General features: G+C 50.8%; 1 pseudogene; it reads right to left on the bottom strand.

The window, feature by feature from the left end:
* Positions 1-390: 390 nt before the first annotated feature.
* On the bottom strand, positions 391-1081 carry LOC134509321 (olfactory receptor 14J1-like; annotated as a pseudogene).
* Between the last annotated feature and the right edge of the window lie 13447 nt (positions 1082-14528).

The raw sequence follows: 14528 nt of genomic DNA, 5'->3' as shown, positions 1-14528 counted from the left end.
CAGTTGGACATTTTCCTCCTGAACCCCTTTTATGTGTTGGGGCAGCTCGCCCAGCTGCAGAAGAGAAGTGAAGAGATGGGAGCTGAGATAAATAATTTTTTCCAGGTATATTTACTGAGCTTATCTAAAAAGGGAGCCAGGATCCATCTGTAAACGAGGTCTTTGGGTCAAGAAAAAAAGCAGTAGGAAGCCAAGAATAATAACAAACGTCAAGAACAAAAAAACCAAAACACATAAAACCAATCAAACGAAGAAAAAACCCAAAAGAACAACAACAACAAAAAAAAAATCCCACAAAGAGAAAGTAAAGAAACATTTGAAGGAAAATTAGTCCTGCTTTCTCCTGAGATGCAGTGGGAGCTCCATTGGCACAGTGGACACCTTATTAATCTAAAGATTGTATTCAAATAGTTTCCTCAGGGCGTCCTTGAGCTCTTTGTTCCTCACGCTGTAGATGAGGGGGTTCACTGCTGGAGGAACCACTGAGTACAGCACTGCCACCACCAGATCTAGGACTGGGGAGGAGATGGAGGGGGGCTTCAGGTAGGCAAAGATGCCAGTGCTGACAAACAGGGAGACCACGGCCAGGTGAGGGAGGCACGTGGAAAAGGCTTTGTGCCGTCCCTGCTCAGAGGGGATCCTCAGCACGGCCCTGAAGATCTGCACATAGGACAACAGATTCAAAACAAAACACACAAACACTAAAAAACAACCAAATACAGGTAGCCCAACTTCCCTGAGGTAGTCTGAGTCTGAGCAGGAGAGCTTGAGGATCTGGGGGACCTCACAGAAGAACTGGTCCACAGCATTGCCCTGGCAGAGGGGCAGGGAAAATGTACTGGCCGTGTGCAGCAGAGCATTGAGAAACCCACTGCCCCAGGCAGCTGCTGCCATGTGGACACAAGCTCTGCTGCCCATCAGGGTCCCGTAGTGCAGGGGTTTGCAGATGGCAACGTAGCGGTCATAGGCCATGACAGTGAGAAGAGAAAACTCTGCTGCAGCACAGAAAAAGAAAAAAAAAGACCTGTGCTACACATCCCCAGTAGGAAATGGCCCTGTTGTCCCAGAGGGAACTGGCCATGGATTTTGGGGACAGTGGTGGAGATGGATCCCAGGTCAAGAACAGAGAGGTTGAGGAGGAAGAAGTACATGGGGGTGTGGAGGCGGTGGTCACAGGCGATGGCGGTAATGATGAGGCTGTTGGCCAGGAGGGCAGCCAGGTAGATGCCCAGGAAGAGCCCGAAGTGCAAGAGCTGCAGCTCCCGTGTGCCTGCGAATGCCAGGAGGAGGAACTGGCTGATGGAGCTGCTGTTGGACATGTGCTGCCTCTGGGTGTGGAGCACTGAACAAGGAGGAAAGAACAGTGAGAAGTTATGGGCGACTTTTCTGAGCAAAATCAACACCATTTCTCATACTTCACACTCTCTGCCACTTTTCCATTTCCATGAGATCATTCAGCTCTGTGGCTGGAGCTCAGACTGTTTCTGGCCGACTGTGCCAGGAGGAGCGGGACGTCTGCCCGCTGGCTGCCCAGGAGTCAGCTCTGCTCTGCAGCAGCAGATTCGTGGGAATGGGGTGGGCAGTCCTGGTGTTCCAATTTGTCAGATAAACCTCTCCTCATGGAAAAAGGGCTTGTCAGTCTCTGCACTCCCATTGCCATGAAACCACAGTTGCAAGAGTGTTGGAGAGAGGTTCTTCTACAGCTCTCTCCCGTCTCAGCTGGAGATTCTCTTGCATTTCAGAAACCCTCACCATTTCTGCTGCATTCAGGGACAGCAAAGGGAGTCCTGCCAGGCAAGGGGATTGTCTGAGGGTTAGTGCAGAGAGAGGGGAGCTGGTCTGTCCCTCTGTCTTGTTCCCAGCTGCCCTCTGCTTGGGCCTTTCTGAGACAGAGGGGAATCACACTCGCGTGTTGACATGGAAAGACACCAGGCACTGCTGAGAGCAGAGAAACCCACTGCCGAGAGCTCAGTGTCTCACCCTTTCTCAAGGTCTCAGCACCCCACTTCTCGCCAAGGACACACATGGCTCCTTTCACAAACCCAGCAGCGTTTCCTTGGTCGTAGCGTCTCTGCGCTTCTCCACAGGGCATTCAGGTAACAGCAGGATGCTCCAGGACAGATTGGCATCCTGGAGGGCAGCTCAGTGCTTGGAAGGACACCCCAAGGAGATACCCAAGTGTCCTAGTGATGGTATGTCAGAAAGGGAGAGTCAGCTCATTCCCCAGCCACATAGACTACTTTGCCCACAGCCCCACGCGTTAGAGGAGAGCTTGGACACTTCATTCCCAGGGAAACACTTTCATGGGAGAAATCACAAGACCGGTGCCTGACTCGGCTGCTGCAACTCCCATCCCCAGAGAGCCTGGCTGAGAGAACAAGACGACAATCACAATATCACAGACAAGTGGAGAAACAAGGGAAAACGCAGTGAGGGTCTGGCTGAGAGAGGCCAGGGCAGAGACAGCCGGGCACTCAGGACAGCGTTACCCCTACCCTGCTGTGCCCGTCACCTCCCCAGCATGAACTTTGCTGGGCCAGTTCTCTCAGCCCCTGTGCTCTGGAGAGAAAAATGGACACACGGCACATGGTTAGAGAGCTGCAGCACGGCTCTGCTGGAGCTCTGGCTTCACAGGAGGGTCATGCCTTGAACCACAGAGCCCTGAGGGCTGAGGCTTTGCTGGGTGGGAGAGGAGGTGAGGGGGCTTGCTCAGGGGAAGGGGTCTGCATTGGAGGGGATCATACGGAGTTTTATGAATCCTTCCTCCCACAGCATTTCTGGTTTCTCTTTCCTCTCATTCCCTGATCCTATCCCTGCTGCCGGGAGATTCTCCTCCTGGGAGGTGTTTCCCTGTCCCATGTCTTTTCCCTGTCAGCTCTCACAGACCCCATCCCAACCCCTGTGCACTCCCCTTGGCCCCACAGAAACCTGCCTGTTTGCCGGGCACTGCCTGGGTTCATGTTCCTGTTTGCAGGTGGAAAAGGGCAGGTCAGAACAACCCCGATGGGTCCAGCAGAGCTGATGCTGGTGCTGCCCATGGGCAGAGGAGTGGCTGAAGGCACTCCAGGAGGTTCCTGGCAGACCTACTGACCACTCAAAGCTACAGCTCAGGAGTCTCACTGACTTCTTCCAACTTCAGAGCTCCCTATACATTTATCCCTTTCTCTGCCTCCCCACCCTCTCACTAGGAAAATAAAAACACAAACGCAGGAAAGCCCCTTATCTGTAACGTAATTCCTGCCTTGAGCTTCCCCTTGAAAAGTGCCCTCAGAAATGTCCTGGGGGTGAACTGCAGCTGAGAGCAGCCCTGACTCACGCAGCACCCCCTTGACAGCAGGACACTCTCCTGCCAGGAGTTGCCTCTTCCACCCACACCTTCTCCCCGCACTGCTGCTGGGAGCTCCTCAGGGAAACCGAGGGCTGATCCTGACAGGAGATAAGTCCCTGCCACAGCACAAAGCACCCTTGGGTGCAGGGACCCTGCTCTGAAGGACAGACCCCTGGCTGCACACCCACCTTCACACTCTGCAGCCATCCCCGGGTGAAGGCAGCTGATGTGCCCTGTCCCTTTGACAGAGCCATGGGGAAGCCCTGCTCCAAAGCAAGTCCTTTTTCTCTATGTTGGAGAACCTCTGAGAGACCTCCTGATAGATCCCAGAGGCTGTGGGATGTGCCAGCTTCAGGAGATCATTCCAGGAACCGCAGCTGCATTGCCCTGCAGCCAGAGACTTACCCTGTTCAGGGCTGGAAAGATTTTTCTCCAGCTGAGCTCTCCTCTCTCCTCCCACCCCAGACTGCCTTTACACCCTCTCTGCCTCCCTCCTCTGCCCTCGCTGCCTGCAGGCAGTGCCCTCAGCCCTGCTGCGCTTGGCAGAGGAGCTGCTCCTGGGCAGAGCTGTCTCTCTGCAGCGCTGCCCGCTTGCCATCAGCTCCCTCCATGCCAGGAGCCCAGCCCAGCTCAGCAGCAGAGGACCAGCCCAAGGCAGCCCTTTCTCTGCCCCCTCGGGGCTCCCTCCAGGTGTCCCTGGGGCTCCAGGGCAACCTGCTGATGTAATCCCTGCTGTTCCCTGCCTCAGCTGGGCAGAGACACTTTCCGCAGTGTTATTTCTCCCATTACAAAAAGACATTTTGTTCCAACATTTGCATTTCTCAATCAGAGAGGTACTGAGGTCCAAAAATAGCTTTTTCTTTTTAATATTAGACAGGACACCCAGACAATACCAGGAAGGATTCTCCTTTACCGTTTCTGATGGAAGGGATTCATCTGAGTCAATGGAGGGACCTCATCCTGCCTTTGTAGTCCTCTGGGATGAAAGAGGAGTTAGCTCCATCCCAGGCACACCTCAAACACCCAGAAGGTGGGATTCCTTTTGCATCAGTTCACATGTGCCCAAAATAGGCTCCTGCAGGTGAGCTCCTTGTCTCAGCTCCCTTGCTAAGGAATGTATAGGCTGGGCCAGAGGGATATGTTCAGGTACAGATAAGCGGTGATATATCAGGTGCCAGATGTGACCAAGATGCATGCTGGTCACTGCAAGCTCTAGCTCTGGCGGAGCAATTCATAGAGACAGGATGACCTCTGGGGGCATCTTCCTGGAGGATGGTGGGAAATTCCTTTGGCCAACTTCAATGACAGAAGGTGCCCACACGTAGGACAAGGGAACCTGTAACTCCTCCTAATGTCCAGGGCAGCCCATAGAGGGATTCAGCTCACCAAATGGAGTCATGTGGCACAGGGACAGCTGAGTCTTTCTCTTTCTGATCTCCATCAGCTGTATTTTCCACATGTCTCCCATACCCTTCATTGCCTAACCTAACTCAGGGCAGCTGAATCTTACTTTAATTAACACATTCAGGCCTGTGGTGCTCTGGGAGGTGCCAGGGCTCTCCAGCACAACTGCACGCAGCTGACATGGACAGCACAGGTCCTGTACAGGAACCCCATCCCCATCCAGACTCCCTGTGGGACAGGCATCCCCCAGGGCATCTCAGACAGGGGCGCTGCCTTTGGGCCACTGACTGAATCCCACCACTGCACTGACGCAAGGGCTGTCCCTTCTCTTTACGGTAGATGCCGGGCAGGGCATGAATACCAAGCACATCACACCAGGGTCTCCACACGTGTTCCTTCACTCTCAGACTCTGCTGGTTCTTCTCTCCCCTATGGGTTTAACCATCCCCTTGATGATACAACCATGGATCAGGCCAGTGATTTTCACAGTGGTCTTGAATCACAGGATGTCCACGCTCAAGGACATTGTCAACATCATCTCTTCCTTCCTGAGATCAGCTTCACCTCCAGCACAGGCCCTCAGGGCTGCAGAGACACAACAGACAGCAAAGCCCTCTCCTGCTCACACTGCACAGCCCAGCTCTGTTTCTCTTTGACATTGGGGTGAGCATCATTTGCTCTCTTGGTGGGCACTTCATTTCTTCTTCACACAGCCATCTGCCTTAGACTCCAGCATGTCTCTGCTCTGAAGCAAAGCCTTTGCACAGTTGAGGGGGCCTTGGAAGCAGGGTTCTACTCTCAACCCAAATGTGCCACAGCTGAGGTGCTGCAGCCCAGCCATGCCCCTGATGCCTTCAGCCTGGGGCCCAGAGAGGAGGAGCTGGAGCTGTGTGGGCAACCTCTTCCTTCCACTTGGAGGGAAAAACAGCTGAGGGGTGTTGGGACAGCTCATATGCCTGGGCTGCTGTGATGGGTGGGGTCAGGGTGATCAGGAGTCCAGGAAGGTCAGGAGGGATGTGTCCTCTGTGTGAAGGAGCTGCTGAGATGTGTGGAGCTCCTCTATGGAACGAACAACTTGGGTGAGCCCTGGTGGGTGAGTGTCAGGGGAGAGACTAATAAGAGTGACATTGTGGTGGGAGACAAAGAACCTATTAAAGTCCCCTTGTAGACTGTAATTGTCCTGGCATTCAGTGGAAAGGGACCACAGCAGCATGCAAACAGTCCTGGAGGTTTCTGGAAGGTCTTGGTCAAGGCACAGCTGCCAGGTTGGTCTACAATGGTGATACCAATCTGCATCTTGTACTCTCAAAGAAGGAAGAACTGAACATGGATGTCAAAACCAGTGTCAACCTTGGCTGTCGTGACCATGAACTTGTGGGGTCTCACCTGGGAAATAGTGGGGTCTCACCCTGGGAAAGCTCCATAGGAAAAGGAAGTATACAAGAGGCTGAGGAAGGATTAAAACAAAAGAGGAATTTAGAAATAAGGGAGGTTTTAGAAAAGCCAGAGCTCCCCTGGACTTCAAGGGCACAAGGATGGGGAGTTCCTTCTTGAGGAACAGTTAAGGAAGTAAATGTAAATTATTGACCACCACAGAAGTGTGTCACCAGTGTTGAGTAGAGAGGAAGGATCACTCCCCGTGACCTGCTGGCACGGCTCTTCCTAACGCAGCCCAGGAGGCTGTGGGCCTGCTTCGCTACAAGGGCACACTGCTGGCTCTCGGTCAGCTGCTGGTCTACCAGAACACCAAAGGTACTGCTCTGCCAAAGTGTTGAGAAGTTCTCAGTCACTCAGCCCCCAACCTGTACTGGTGCAGGGGACTATTTCTCCCTGTGTCCAGGGCTTGCTTTTACCTTTGCTGAACGTCGTGAGGCTTCTTTTCTGTCCAGTTTTGGGCATGCCAATGATTATCACAGTGTGCCTGAATCAAAGGATGTCGATACCATGGACATTTTCAACTACTGGAAAGTTGTTTTTTCATGTAAAAAACAGTGCTAGCCTGGGGTGTCATGACCATGAAGTAGCGGGGTCTCACCTCCCAAGGAGAAGCATAATAGAAGAATGCAGATGACAGAGCTCAGAGGAGCAGACTTTGGCCTAGTCTTGTGACTTTTTTGTGGGGAGCCCGTGTGAGCAGCACAGAAGGGCAGCAGAGGGTCTGCAGTACAGTGGTCTGCAAGGACAGTGTCTTTCATGTACCAGAGTGTGGTCATACCCATCGTCAGGACAACAAGCAGAGCTATCAGAAGAAGAGCTGGGGGAAACCAGACACTCATGGGGAAGCTCCATAGAAAATAGGAAGCATTCAAAAGGAGGCTGCAAGGATGAAAGCAAAGGAGGACTTGAGGAATATGGTTGGTTTTAGAAAAGCCAGAACTCCCGTAGAGTTGACACTTGCAAGGAATTTGAAGGGCACAACAATGAGCAGTTAGTCCTTCAGGAACAGTGAAACAATAAAGAAAGATAATGTGTGGTCATGGCTGAATTTGCAAAGAGTAGGTGTAGATGGGTACGAGGTACTCTTGCCTGCATCTTCACCAGCAAGGTCTCCCAGTTCCATGTGCCTAAGAGGCAGAACCCCACACGAAATCCAGCAGTGGATGCAGATCAAGTCAGGGGCTACATAGGTAAGGTCAACCTTTGGTCGTCCATTGGACCAGATGGGATGAATCCAAGGATGTTGAGAGACCAGGCTGATGTCAGAGCAGGGCTGCTCTGATCCATTTTGGATCATTTTGCGTGGCTGGGCAGCAGCTCTGTGGAAATGGCTCTGGGGCTCCTTGAGTTTTATCAGGCTAAACAAGAGCCAGCAGCAAAGGCGGCCAACAGCATCTGAGGCGCAATGAGCAGGAGCACAGCCAGAAGAAGTGATTATCCTGCTCTGCTCAGCACCTTTTACACCACACCCTGCCCAGTGACAGTGAGACAAGGGCAAACAGGAACCAGCTCACTGGAGGGCCACCAAGGTGGTAACCCTGCCATTGTCCTTCAAGTGTTTGTGTGATTTCCCTAACAACAGCAGCATGTACCACAACAAAGAAACACTAAAGCAACAACATCATTGATCGGCCTAAATATAAATACCTGCACTGGAGCAGTCTACATCTGTGGTAGCCCCTCTGGGCAATGACAGTGGAATCAAAGAATCACAGCATCACAGAACAGTAGGGGTTGGAAGGTTTGAAGAGGTAAGACCTGTTCAGATGATGTTTAGACTTCTGTGACACTGACTGTGAAAACATTCATGAGAGGCCTTTACCCTATTTACAACCAGTAACCTGAAGCCCTACGGCTACCTCTAAGTGAAGGTAGTCGGGTAGAAAACACTGATGGAAATGTGCAAGACGAATTGTAGCAGGGCTGAGTAGAGAGGAAGGATCACCTCCACCGACCTGCTGGAAGTGGTCTTCCTAGTGCAGCCCAGAAAGCCTTTGGCCACCTTTGCTGCAAAGGTACAAAGGCTGGAGAAGAGAAGGCTTTGGGGAGACCTAATATCAGCCTTCCCACAGCTTCTTGGCTTTCACCATGAAAATCCATCCAGGCTCTTCACTATTGTGGGTGATGGGAGGATGAGGGCCAATGGCATCAGCTGAAGCAAATGAGCAAAACTTTCTCTCTGTCAAGACAGGCAAACACTGGAGAAGATTTCCCAGAGAGCTTGTGTCATCTCCACCGTTGGAGCTTTTCAAGCCCAAAATGAAGGAAGCCCTGAGCAACCTGGTCTGACCCGACAGCTGCCTCTGCTGTGAGCAGGAGGGTGGACTAGAGATCTCCTCGTCTTCCTTCCAGCATGAATGATTCTGTGTTTCAGTCCACCATCTTTCCTACATGGGGGAGGGAAATCAGTCAGGTTCCTGGTGACCTCAGAAGTCAACCAGAAAATCCCGTCAGATGATCTGGGACTTTCTTGTCCCACTCCAGGCATAGTTACTCAGGTGCAGGGCTGCAAACAGCCCTGATCTTTTCCATTGCTTCACCATTTCTTTTTCCCTCTTTTCCCACTCACAAGCTCTTCCCCTTGACCATCCTTGTACCCTCCCATGCAAATAGCCCACCTCTATTTACCCTTTCCTCCATGGTCCTAGTTTGGCTTCCTTTGTACTTCCATTTGGAGTTTCTGAGCTTTTCACCATGGGAATGTGTACCTGGGTGAGCAATGGCATTGATCAAGTGCCTACCTTTTATATCACAGGACACAGTAGTGTCCTGCGATTCCTCATGCTGCTATCTTGTCAGGGGCACCACGTGTCAGGGAGAGCCATCTGCACGCACACATGACCGACTGGCCCAATGGAGCTTCATTCCTGGGGGACCCTGAAAAACTCTGGGATTCAGCAAATAGAAAGCTCACATAGTTTTACAAGGAGAAGTGGCCAGGCCTTTCCTGGGGGCAGGATTACCCCACAGATGAGGGCATGCTGTGACCTGACTGGCCGAGGACTGACCCCGAGGAGAAGGGCCTGGGCATTACGAGGGATGCAACTTTAGCCAGTGGCACATGCGGACCGTGAATTGGACTAGCTGCACACAGGGCTGCATTAGGGGGCACACGGCCACCCAGACAAGGCATTTATCAGCCCCCTTGACCCAGCACTGGTGTGGCCACGTCTGGACTCGTGTGTCTGTGTGTGGGGCTCTCTGTTCTGAAGGAAGGAGGAGGAACTGGAGAAGCTCTAAAGGACATCAGCCAGGATGGGGCTTGGGACCTGTGTGGAGAAGCTGAGGGAGCTGGGCTTCTGTACCTTTTGAAGTGAAGGCCCAGGGCTCTCTAGCAGTAGCCTGCACCTGCTTGAAGGGTGGCTTCAGAGATGGTGGAGCTTTTCCTGGTAGGGGGAAGAGAAGGAAACCTCAACAAAGTGCAGCTTGGAAGGTTCGGACTGCATGTGAGGACAAAGAAATCTCACTCAAGTGGTTGCACTGTGGTGCAAGAGGTCACCCAGGGGGAGTCTGGATCAGCCCATGGCTTTGTGTTTCAAGGAACAGCCGGTGAGAGTGGAGAGACATCAGTACAGATATGGAAATGCCGGGGTGAGAGCGATGTGGGAAAGCATCATGGGTGTCTGCAGCCTGCAAGGAAAGAGGTGCAGGCATGGGACAGTGATGGTCAGCCTGCAGCAGAGATGGCCCAGGGCTCCGGCAAGGCTAAAAAGCCCAACAGCACCAAGGTCTTTCTCCCCTTGGCTATGGCAGTTGCCTCTGCCACCGAGGCACAACAGAAGAAACTTTATTTTGAGGCTCTGGACTTGGTTTCTTCTTCACCATCACATGGGGAGCCTTTAGGTGTTGCACAGTTTCCCTACACTTGGCCTTGCTCACCCTCACACCCCACTGCCCCCAGGAAGAGCCCTGAGCCACACCTGAGGGGCAGGATCTGCCTTCCCAGGGCCTGAGGGTCAGGTTTGGCCTTGCTGCTTCATCAAACAAAGGAACAGTTTTCTCTTCATTGCAGCCACCTGCGCTGTGCCTTTGCCTTCCTGCAGTCACAGCCTCCAGCTATCTCCTGTAACGAGTCCATGGGGAGACTTTGTCAGCAGTGGCCCTCAGTGGGGCCCATTAATGCTTCCAGGTACTTTGAGTTTTGCTTCTGACTCCTTGAGCAGTTTTTTCAATCTTCTCTCAGTATCTGAGGTTCGTGGACTCAGAGCTAAATCCACCACGGGGCTCATTAAAGTACAGAAAGCCCTAACGAACTATCTCTCTTCCTTCAATTTCCTTCAAGTCTTCAATACTTCTACAGCTAATTGGGTTTTTTTTCATAGTGTAGTTAAGAAGGAAGATTTCAAAGAGAACCTAATAATTTTTTTATTACTATTACTATTTTAAATTTATTTTTCAGTTTAGAGAAGGGATGATGGAAGTCTTCTGCAATTGATATTGATCCAGAGGGTCTCCTCAGGAGGTCTGGATGGCTAGGAAAAGCAGTCCCTTGAGGTGACACTGTATGGACATCCTTGCTCCTCACCCCCACAACCCCACCATCTCTCTCATTGGCCAGCTGGGATTTACATCACTTGTCCTTCCATCAGACTTCTCCACTGATCTCTGCAGCTGGATGTTACAGCTCCATTGCACCAGCTCCCACCCGATCTCCCTAGAGACCCGGCTGCACCCAGGCACAGAAGGATTTTTCCTCTTTGCAAGCAAAGAAAAGTAAAGAATAATCATGTTTGATAAACACTCAGACACCCTCTGCAGCCGTATGCCAAGTACAGGCTGCCTCTAATGAGGTTGCTCTTCTACGAGGGATAATCGTATGAGAAACAGGTACAAACAGATAGGTATAAAGAGTTGGCCACAGGAGACAATTAGACTGAAGGACAAGGAAACTTTTAACTACATGAAGCTCGAAGCAGCAGCTGGATGGGTGACAGGAACCTGAATGAACAAAGAATAAGAGAAGGAGAAAACGGGAGTATAACTGAAAAGGCCTTTGTCTAGACAGTCTGCACCAGAAAAGATGACTTTAGAAGTGGTCATTGTATCAGGACAGGTGACAACGTATGAAAGATTAGAGAAATTAAGTACATCGTATGATAGGCAGAATAGTGGTAATGAAGTTACAGGGGAAGATTGAGATTTCTGTGGAATATCCTTTTTGACATGTCATGGGCTTGGTAGAGGTCTCTTGTGAGAGAGGACAAGCCAATGTTGCACCCAACTCTGAAAGAAACCAAAAGGGCAACCCCGGGAACTACAGGCTGTACCAGCTCAGTTTGGTGAGGAGCAAACCATCGATATCTCTTGGGTGATATTTCTGGGCACCTAAAAGAGAAGACCATGTCCAAAAGTAGCAAGCCTGGACTTTCAAGGAGCGAGTAACGTCGTTTGTGCATGAGGGGAGAAGAGTGGATGTCATTCACTTCAACTTCAGCAAGATTTTTGACATGATCTCTGCCGCGATTGAGAGACGGGACGCTGCTTGATGCAAGCAAAATGTCAGTTTATTAGACGCGTCGGAAAGCCTTTTATACAGCTACTTAACAGTTACATAAATTCTATCATTTCTGATTGGCTTAGCTCTAAATGTTTCATTACAATAATCCCTCCTACTTGCGGTTTCGCTACATGCTAGAAGCTACAGTTTTGCTATGTGCTAGAAGCTACAGTTATAACTTGTTGCTTACGCCCTACTTCCTCAAGGTTATTTGTCCCAGATCTGCAAGGCCAGCTGTTCCCTGACTCCTCAGAGTTATTTGTCTCAGGTCTGCAAGGTCGGCATGCCCTCGAGTTTCTTGCATACTTGTACTTTTCCGCTGGCAGACCCGACAGATCTCTCTTGTACTCAAGTTAGGACAGTACAGTCTGGAAGGGCAGACAAACGGATGGTCAAACACCAGTTGGATGATGAGGCTGGGAGAGCAATGGTGAAGGGCTCATACCCTACCTGGAGGCCACTGGGACATACTGGGGGACTATGGGGCAGCACAGGAAGCTCTCCTGGGCCCTGTTCAGTTTAGCACCTGTATCCATGACCCAAAGGAGGTAACTCCCACCATGTTAAACAAGAACAAAGGCTGCATTCTGCACCTGGGATGAAATAATGCTGGACACAATACAGACTGGCAGAGGAGTGGCTAGAAAGCAGCCCTGCAGAGAGGGATCTGGGGGCGCTGGTCGACAGCAGGCTCGATGGGAGTCAGCAGTGTGCCCTGGCAGCCACGGGGGCAAACTGCATCCTGGGGTGCGTCACACACGGTATAAGCAGCTGGTGGTTATCCCACTGTATTCAGCGATGATGCGACCTCAACCTTGAGCTCTGTGTGCAGTTCTGGGCCCCACAATGTAAGAAGGCTGTGAAGGTACCCAAATGTGTCCAGAGGAGGGCAACAAAGCTGGGGAAAGGGCTGGAAGGCATGTCCTGTGAGGAGCGGCTGAGGACTCTGGGTTTGTTCAGTTTAGAGAAAAGAAGGCTGAGGGGCGACCTCATTGCTCTCTACAGGGTCCTGAGGAGGGGAAGTAGAGAGGGAGGTGCTGAGCTCTTCTTCCTCATGCCCAGTGATAGGATGCATGGGACGCTTTGCCAGGAGAGGTTTAGACTGGACAGAAGGCAGCAATTCTTTCTCTAAAGGGTGGTCAAACACTGGAACAGGCTTCCGAGAGAGGTGCTCGACGCCTTGTGTTTGAGGCCCATCGGTGTTTAAAAGGTGTTTGGAGAATGCCCTAAATAACATGATTTTTCTTTTGGTCAGCCCTGAAGTGCTCAGGTATTTGGACTAAATGATCATTGTAGGTCCCTTCCAACTGAACGATTCTATTCTATTCTATTCTATTCTATTCTATTCTATTCTATTCTATTCTATTCTATTCTATATATACACCTGTAGAAGGTGGATCCCTCCAGAAGCTCTGCTTGGAAACTCAGCCCCTGGATACCAGCCTACCGAGTTGCAGCCACCTGGACATACGAGTCCCTGATGCCACAGCTCCATTCCAGATGCTGGTACAGACCACCCCAGTCACACTCACACACACGCACATGAAGTCCAGTCACTCCAGTCTCTCCGGTTCTGGCACTATTGGCATACGGGCTGTCTGACCTCCTGGTCCTGCTCCGGCTGCTGCACTCACACCACCGTGCTCACACGTTCACACAGAAGATTCACTCACACGGAAAAGAGTTAGAAGTTTAATGAGAAGACAGGACAGATTGCACTGGTCGTGTCCTCCCCTAAACTTCCCATAATAAGTGGGACAAGGTGTTCATTCCTCAGGAGCCTGTAATTTGGGTTCCCATCTGCCACTGTGCCTTTGTGCTCTTCTTGGTTTCTGGAGATGGGTTCCAGGTGGTTCTCCTGTGATGGGTCTGGGAGCAGCTGGGGCAGGGTATTAACTGAGTTCCTCCTCCTGCCATTGTTAGTGCCTTCTTTGTGTGTGCAGATGAGCTAACCTAACACAATCCAACCAGAACATACATCTCATGAGGCATCTGTATTTGGAGATGACATACATATGCAATGGTATGGTTTAACATCTGATAGCAGATCATGGGAATTGCTCTCCAGAAATGCATCGTGATAAGGCGAAAAGCTTTATTGTTGCACGGGCAATGGCTTCATTCCGGGCCAGTATCACGGTCTTGTTTCTAAGACTGTAGATGAACGGATTTAAGAATGGGTACAGGACAGTGTTTAGCAAAGCTACCATACCAGAGAGAGAAATAGCTGTAGTCTTTGATCAAGCCCTGAGAAACCCTCTAGGATGAACTCAGTAACTGCCGTTGCATTTTCTGGTCCCGTGATAAATTTCAGTTCAGCCAGCTGAGACAGGAACACGGCAAAAAACCCAAGTGTGGTAATACCACAGTCTGGATGAAAAGTTCTGTCCTTTTCTGCTTTTTCTCCTTTCCCTCAGTCTCCCTGTATAACGCAGAGAGTACGGCTCACACCTTGGCTTCTGTGTTTCACATTTCTGTTAGAGGCCTCAGAGAAGTTGTTGTCTTCTTTCTACCTTTTTCAAACACTCACAAAGGATTCTTTCTCCAGAACAGAAGAGATTAAAGAGGCTGTTAGCTATTTCACCCCATTCCTGGGAAATTCCAACTTCACTCAGACCTTTTGCAAACATCTGTCACGCCTATGTGCCAAACTCATCTCTTCTATTGCACAAGTGCTAAACCATCCAATCCAATCAAATCAAAGCTGCATGTTGAAAGCTATTCCTTCTACTTTTCAGTACTTGCCTTTTTGGACTAGGAATCCCTGAGAATCTGTTGATTTCAAAATAAGTAAAATCAAGTATCTCTCTTGTGATCCCCTGCTTTCTTCCACAGCTTATTGCTCTCTGTTGCTTCAGGAAA

This window comes from Chroicocephalus ridibundus, unplaced genomic scaffold (assembly GCF_963924245.1).
Source record: "Chroicocephalus ridibundus unplaced genomic scaffold, bChrRid1.1 SCAFFOLD_98, whole genome shotgun sequence".
Classification (NCBI taxonomy): domain Eukaryota; kingdom Metazoa; phylum Chordata; class Aves; order Charadriiformes; family Laridae; genus Chroicocephalus; species Chroicocephalus ridibundus.
The sequence above is the reverse complement of the archived record's forward strand: the minus strand, read 5'-3'. Positions and strand labels throughout refer to the sequence as shown.